This window comes from Felis catus, chromosome C2, assembly GCF_018350175.1.
Source record: "Felis catus isolate Fca126 chromosome C2, F.catus_Fca126_mat1.0, whole genome shotgun sequence".
Lineage (NCBI taxonomy): Eukaryota > Metazoa > Chordata > Mammalia > Carnivora > Felidae > Felis > Felis catus.
The window spans coordinates 6866101-6872100 of record NC_058376.1 but is presented as its reverse complement, the minus strand read 5'-3'; positions in this window follow the sequence as shown (position 1 = coordinate 6872100).

The window sequence follows — 6000 nt, the reverse complement described above, 5'->3', positions numbered from 1 at the left end:
AGTTTGATAAGTTCTTTATAGATTTTGGATACTAACCCTTTATCTGATATGTCGTTTGAAAATATCTTCTTCCATTCCTTCGGTTGCCTTTTAGTTTTGCTGATTGCTTCCTTTGCTGTGCAGAAGCTTTTTATTTTGATGAGATCCCAGTAGTTCATTTTTGCTTTTGTTTCCCTTGCCTCTGGAGATGTGTTGAGTAAGAAGTTGCTGCAGCCAAGGTCAAAGAGGTTTTTGCCTGCTTTCTCCTCGAGGATTTTGATGGCTTCCTGACTTACGTTTAGGTCTTTCATCCATTTTGAGTTTATTTTTTGTGTCTGGTGTAAGAAAATGGTCCAGGTTCATTCTTCTGCATGTTGTTGTCCAGCTTTCCCAGCAATACTTGCTGAAGAGACTGTCTTATTCCATTGGATATTCTTTCCTGCTTTGTCAAAGATTAGTTGGCCATACGTTTCATTGCTGGGTCTATTTCTGGGTTCTCAATTCTGTTCCATTGATCTGAGTGTCCGTTTTTGGGCCAGTACCATACTGTCTTGATGATTACAGCTTTGTAATACAGCTTGAGGTCCGAAGATGCGGTGAGTTTCATTGTGCAGCCCAACAGTTCCCCAGGTACCTGCAAATGGAGACTGGACACTGGCTATAGGAGAAGTGTATATCATATATATATATGGATATATATATATATACATATATATATACATATATATACATATATATATACATATATATACATATATATACACATATATATACATATACATATACACATATACATATATACATATATGTATATATGTATACATATATATATATATTTACATCATGAAAGGAACGGAATACTGACACATGCTATAACATGGATGTCCCTTGAGGACATGATGCTGAGTGACAGAAACCCATCACAAAACACCACATACTGTACAATCTCATTCATGCAGAGAGTCCACAAGAGGCAATTCTAGAGACAAAATCAGATTGGTGGTTATTTGGGACTTAGGGACAATAGGGTGATAGCTAACGGAAACAGGTTTTCTTTTTAAGGTGACGAGATGTTCTAAAATTGACTGCATAGTAGTTGTACAGCTCCATGAAAAGTCTAAAATAAAAACGATTGAATTGTGTACTTTAAGTGGGTCGGTTTTATGGTATGTGAATTAGATCTCAATAGAGTGTGTGTGTGTGTATGTGTGTGTGTGTGTGTGTGTGTGTGCGTGCACATATACATACCTATACACACACACAAACACAATGTTTTTTCGTGACTTCTAAAAAATGTTAATAATCCCTAATGGAAGTATTTATGCCCAGCCAGGAGAGAGACTTTTTAAAAAAAATTTTATTATTATTATTATTATTATTTTTAGAGAGAGAGAGCATGAGCAGGGGAGAGAAAGAATCTCAAGCAGACTCCACTCTCAGTGCTCAGTGCCCAGCGCGGGGCTCAATCCCAACACCCCGGCATCATAACCTGAGCCAGAATCAAGAGTCAGACACTCAACCAACTGAACCTCCCAGACACCCCCAGGAGAGCCTATTAAAAGTGCATTTTGAACCTCTGCTGTCACACAGGAAAGGATAGTTTGAAGAGGTCGACCGAGATGACCCAGTCTCTGCCTGTGTCGTGGCTAATGGGGCCCTGAAGGTGGAGAAAGCCCTGGGTCAGACGTCCCCCCCGGGACCAACTATATCATTTGGAGGGCCCACCGCAAAATGAAAACGGACCTCTTGTTTCAGACGGTCACTAAGAATTTCAAGATGCCAAGTGGAACCCTGTCCTTTTGTCCAGCCGTGGGGGCGGGGGGTGTTCTTACCGCATGAACCTGCCTGTCAGCTCTGCTTCGTTTTGATGAAAGGGTATTTCTTCGCCAAAACAGGGGACTCCAACAGCATTCTGTGAGACTCTTCCAAAAGATGGGTGCTGATGTTTCTCTCCCTTGACAGCTAAGTGTGGAGAATCACTTTCCTCCTTGTCCTCCACCCGACCCAAAAGGCATGTTCAAGTGCAGTGGTGAAATTTTTGGCATTTAAGAGGTAAAAGAAAGCATTAGCTGGGAGCAAAGTACATGAGGAGGTGTGATTTACATAACAGCTACAAAACAAGAGGTGCTAATAGCTCAGTGGGTCTGAAATAGACAAAGAGACCAAAATTCCCAAGTGCAAAGGAGTCGGGGAAACCTTGCAGCAATTGGAAAACCATTCTTCAAAAGAATGGACACCCCCCGAATATCCCAACATCTTTGCGATTGATTCACATGCCTGCTTGAGTGTGTTGCATTATTTAGCTTTAAAACATTAATCCAGGTTTCAGTTGCCACCAAAGCGGCAGGTGAATTAACCTTTACTTAATCACTTGCTAGGCTGACCGCCACAGCAGTGACTAACTCTTCGCTTGTGCGAGGCCCAGTGTGGCTCAGTGTTGGGTTTGCAAGGCAGACAGTCAGGCTGATGAGCTGAGCATTATCCAGTTGAGTGCATACTGTGGGAATCATTCTGTGATTCAGAAAAAAAAAGCACACGCAACTCCCAAATCATATATCTGTACCGGTCTGACTCACACTGCAGACACATTTATTTAGGGATTATCGATTTTACAGCATACAAAGGGTCTTTTGCTATTTTTGTTGTTCAGACTTGCCTAAAGCATGGCATCATGCAGTTTAACACCACGGCGGATTTTGAAGTTGTTTTATATATTCCGAGAGTAATACCTTATAAGGGAAAATGCCGGCAAGGGCCAGTCGGCCTGGAAATAACCCCCAGCCCCAGCCCTGCCAGGAAATAGCCGCATGACCGCAGGTAAGGGATTGATCCTCCTTGGGCCTCAGTTTCCTTATAAAAACAGGAGCTGATCTCACTTATCAGATCTCTGAAGTTTTTTCCAGTTTTAAAATTCAGTGTTTTCATTCCACCACCGAAGGCAAGCGAATTATGGTGAAGGAAACCGTAGGCTCCTATCGATGGCATTGGTCTTGACTTTATTCCTTGTTGTGAACCAGAGTCCTGCTCAGAGTGTAGAGCAAAGCGGCCATCAGAAGGCGCTGGAAGGGATGGTCGGAGGATCTGCTGCTGGTTTATCACACGCTTGGGCTTGGACTTGGCACTGTGTGGCCGTGCACAAGAAACACTAACTCATTTCATCCCGAGGCAGCCTTTGGAGAAATGTCAGCATCGCTATTATGCAAACTTGACTGAGAAGGAAACCGAGGCTCAGAGAGGTAAAGTAATACCTTCCGAGGGCCACAGTGGATGCCTAGTGAAAAAGACTGAACTGGGTTTTGACCCAGGGAGTCTTACCCTACAAGTTACCCTTCGGAGATTCAGATCACAGGCTGTATCTAGTTTTTAATGCCTTTGTACCCACGGGGAACCCAACCAATAAATGAGTGTTCTAGACACTCTTCCCCAAGAGTATAGATACCGCCTGCTCTTACACAGCTTGGGACCACCCTGTCAGGAGGCTGGGAGGCTGCCCCACGACCCCAAGTCGCCCCAGCTTCCTGGTAACTGATGCCAGCCTGCAAATGGGCAACAACAGAGAGCCGCTTGGATCGCGAATGTGGTGTCTGAGCACACGGAGGTGGGGAGAGGTGCAGGTTATAAACCTTCACTTCGTCCTTTCCTTGACCCCAACGTACATCCGTGGGGTCCCTGCTGCTGCCAGACCCCACCCACTCCGTGACTGCAAGGTAAATAAATAGTCAACAGAGGAAATTCAAGTGCCAGAATACGCGTGAGTTCCGCGATGCCCGTCTGTAAGTGCTTTTCCCCTCCCCCATCCTGCCCCTGCCCCCAGGATCTCCAAAGTTTCCTGTTTCTGTGTGATTTTTACAGTGCTGTGGACTCATTTTTATGTCTTTAAGGGCAGGGACTAGGCTTCACTGGTCTCTGTCTTCTCAGCAGCTGACACTGTGTTTGCTGACTGGGTAAATGAGACACTTCCGACCAAATGACGTCTTTTGTGATTACAACTAGAAACCACACGTACTGTATGTTGACTATTGATTTGGATTTCAAGGTAAATACAGACATGTTTCTAAGGAAACATGTTTGGTTGTTTTTCAGGGTTTTTTTTGTTTTTGTTTTTGTTTTTGTTTACAGAATGACTTGGGAAGCTAATCACTTTTAATAATTATGTCTGGATTCTAAAAAACTCCTGACTGCATTTCAGTCTCCAGACATTTGGTATTTAAACACACATGTTCTCCTGTAATATTCCTTTCCTCTTCTCTTCTATGAGTGTCCCTCTTTCTGGAGAGCAAAGAGTCAAGATAGCTTTTAAACTCAGTCTGACATAGTGCATCTGATCATTTCACCCCGCGTGCCTTCTGACTTTTAATTTCCTTCTAACACGTTCGACTTTTGATCTTGAAGCACAAGGGCTGTCCTTTTATTAGGTTTAATTTACTGTAAAGCTCAGTGTTCCCTGTGAATCAAGCCATAATAGTGAATAATCACAGGCTTCATTCAGTCAGCCAGCTTTTCGTACTGCTGAGTAACTAGGAAACCGACTAGTAACAGGAAGGTTAAAAAATGTTAGGAACCCTGCTATCGCCCCAGAGCTAGGATCAAGCATCAAGCCATTTTATTCTTTGCACATGACTGTCCAAGCGGACAGGGGGATCAGCCACGGCCCAGGACCCGGGGCAAGGGGGCTGTTTGGATGGGCCCAGGGCTCCCTGGAAGGGAAAAGAGGGGGTGACAGGGGCTTGATTAGAGTCCAGATTTGGGGCTGGCATGTGACCTCACTTTCTCTCCCCCGGCTTCCCACACCTCTTTCAGCTCTGCCATTTGTGCCTCTGGCCAGATTATTTTCAAAAGGGTTTCACACAGTATATTTGAGAGGGTAGGGATAATTTCCTTCTTCCCCCCCACCCCCCCATATATGGCATTTTTTTTAAAGGGTTTTTCATAAAATGAAAAGAGAAGAGCTTGGAAAAAGACACTTAATCGCTATATCATTTTGACATTCTCTCTACCATGTTGCTCAAGGCCCTGATAAGTTCTTTACCCGTTTGGTTCTGTGTAGACTGCTCATCACAGCCTGACGACGTAGGTTCTATAATCACCTTTTCTTCTGTAGAGGCGAGAACCTCCTTCACAAGTCAGAGCAGAAGAAAATAGTTGTCAGGAACGGATCGTCTCCCATGCCCCTCTTCTGACATCTTTCTGCTCAGATAGGTTGTCCAACAGCCCAGCATGACCAAAGGTCCCCTCCGGGCCCCCAGCCTGGATCCGCCCCTGCAGGAGGGAAGATGGCTTCCCAAAGCATCAGTGGACATCAATGACTCGGGGAGCCTCTGAGCTCGGACCGAACACCCGTGGTCACGGGAGCCCCACTTTGGGCGACTGAACTTAATGGAACAGCTGTAGGCATCACACTTCTCAGGCTCCATCAAGGGCTGGATGAGTAGCCTGGGGGAAAAGTCCCTCTATTCCCTGAAACTGCAGCACCCATGAGTCAGTATTTTCTGCTACAGTTAAAAAAAAAAAAAAAAAGTAGCATACTGTTCACATCTCCATGGTAACTTACTATGGATCTGCATTCCATTTATGAAACTCCTTCTTGACCTATCTGTGATTTCTGATCCAGGATTGAATATAAACTGAGAAGCCACCAGAATCCAATCAGTCTCCTCGAAATATCAACACCCTCTGCATGGGGGGGTGGGGGTGGGGGTGTTTCAGCGGTGTAGACTCTGCCTCTGACCCATGCAGGGGTGATGCCGGAAGAGCCTCAGGTGCCGGTGGCAACATTAAAGTGCAATAGTATCTCAATTCTCCGGGTAACTCCAGATTTAGGGTTGCCATGGAAACCGGGAACCTTGGTAACAGTGAGATGGTTCCTGTCTCTTCACAGCACTGCAGTCCCCGAGATGCGCCAACTTTCAGTCCCTTGGCCTTCCCTACGCTGGGCCGTTTTATTTTATACCACCTTCAGGAGTCTAAATTTTCCTCCAAAATATTGAGAGCCCGAGTAGGAAATGCGCGCATTTCTAGGCA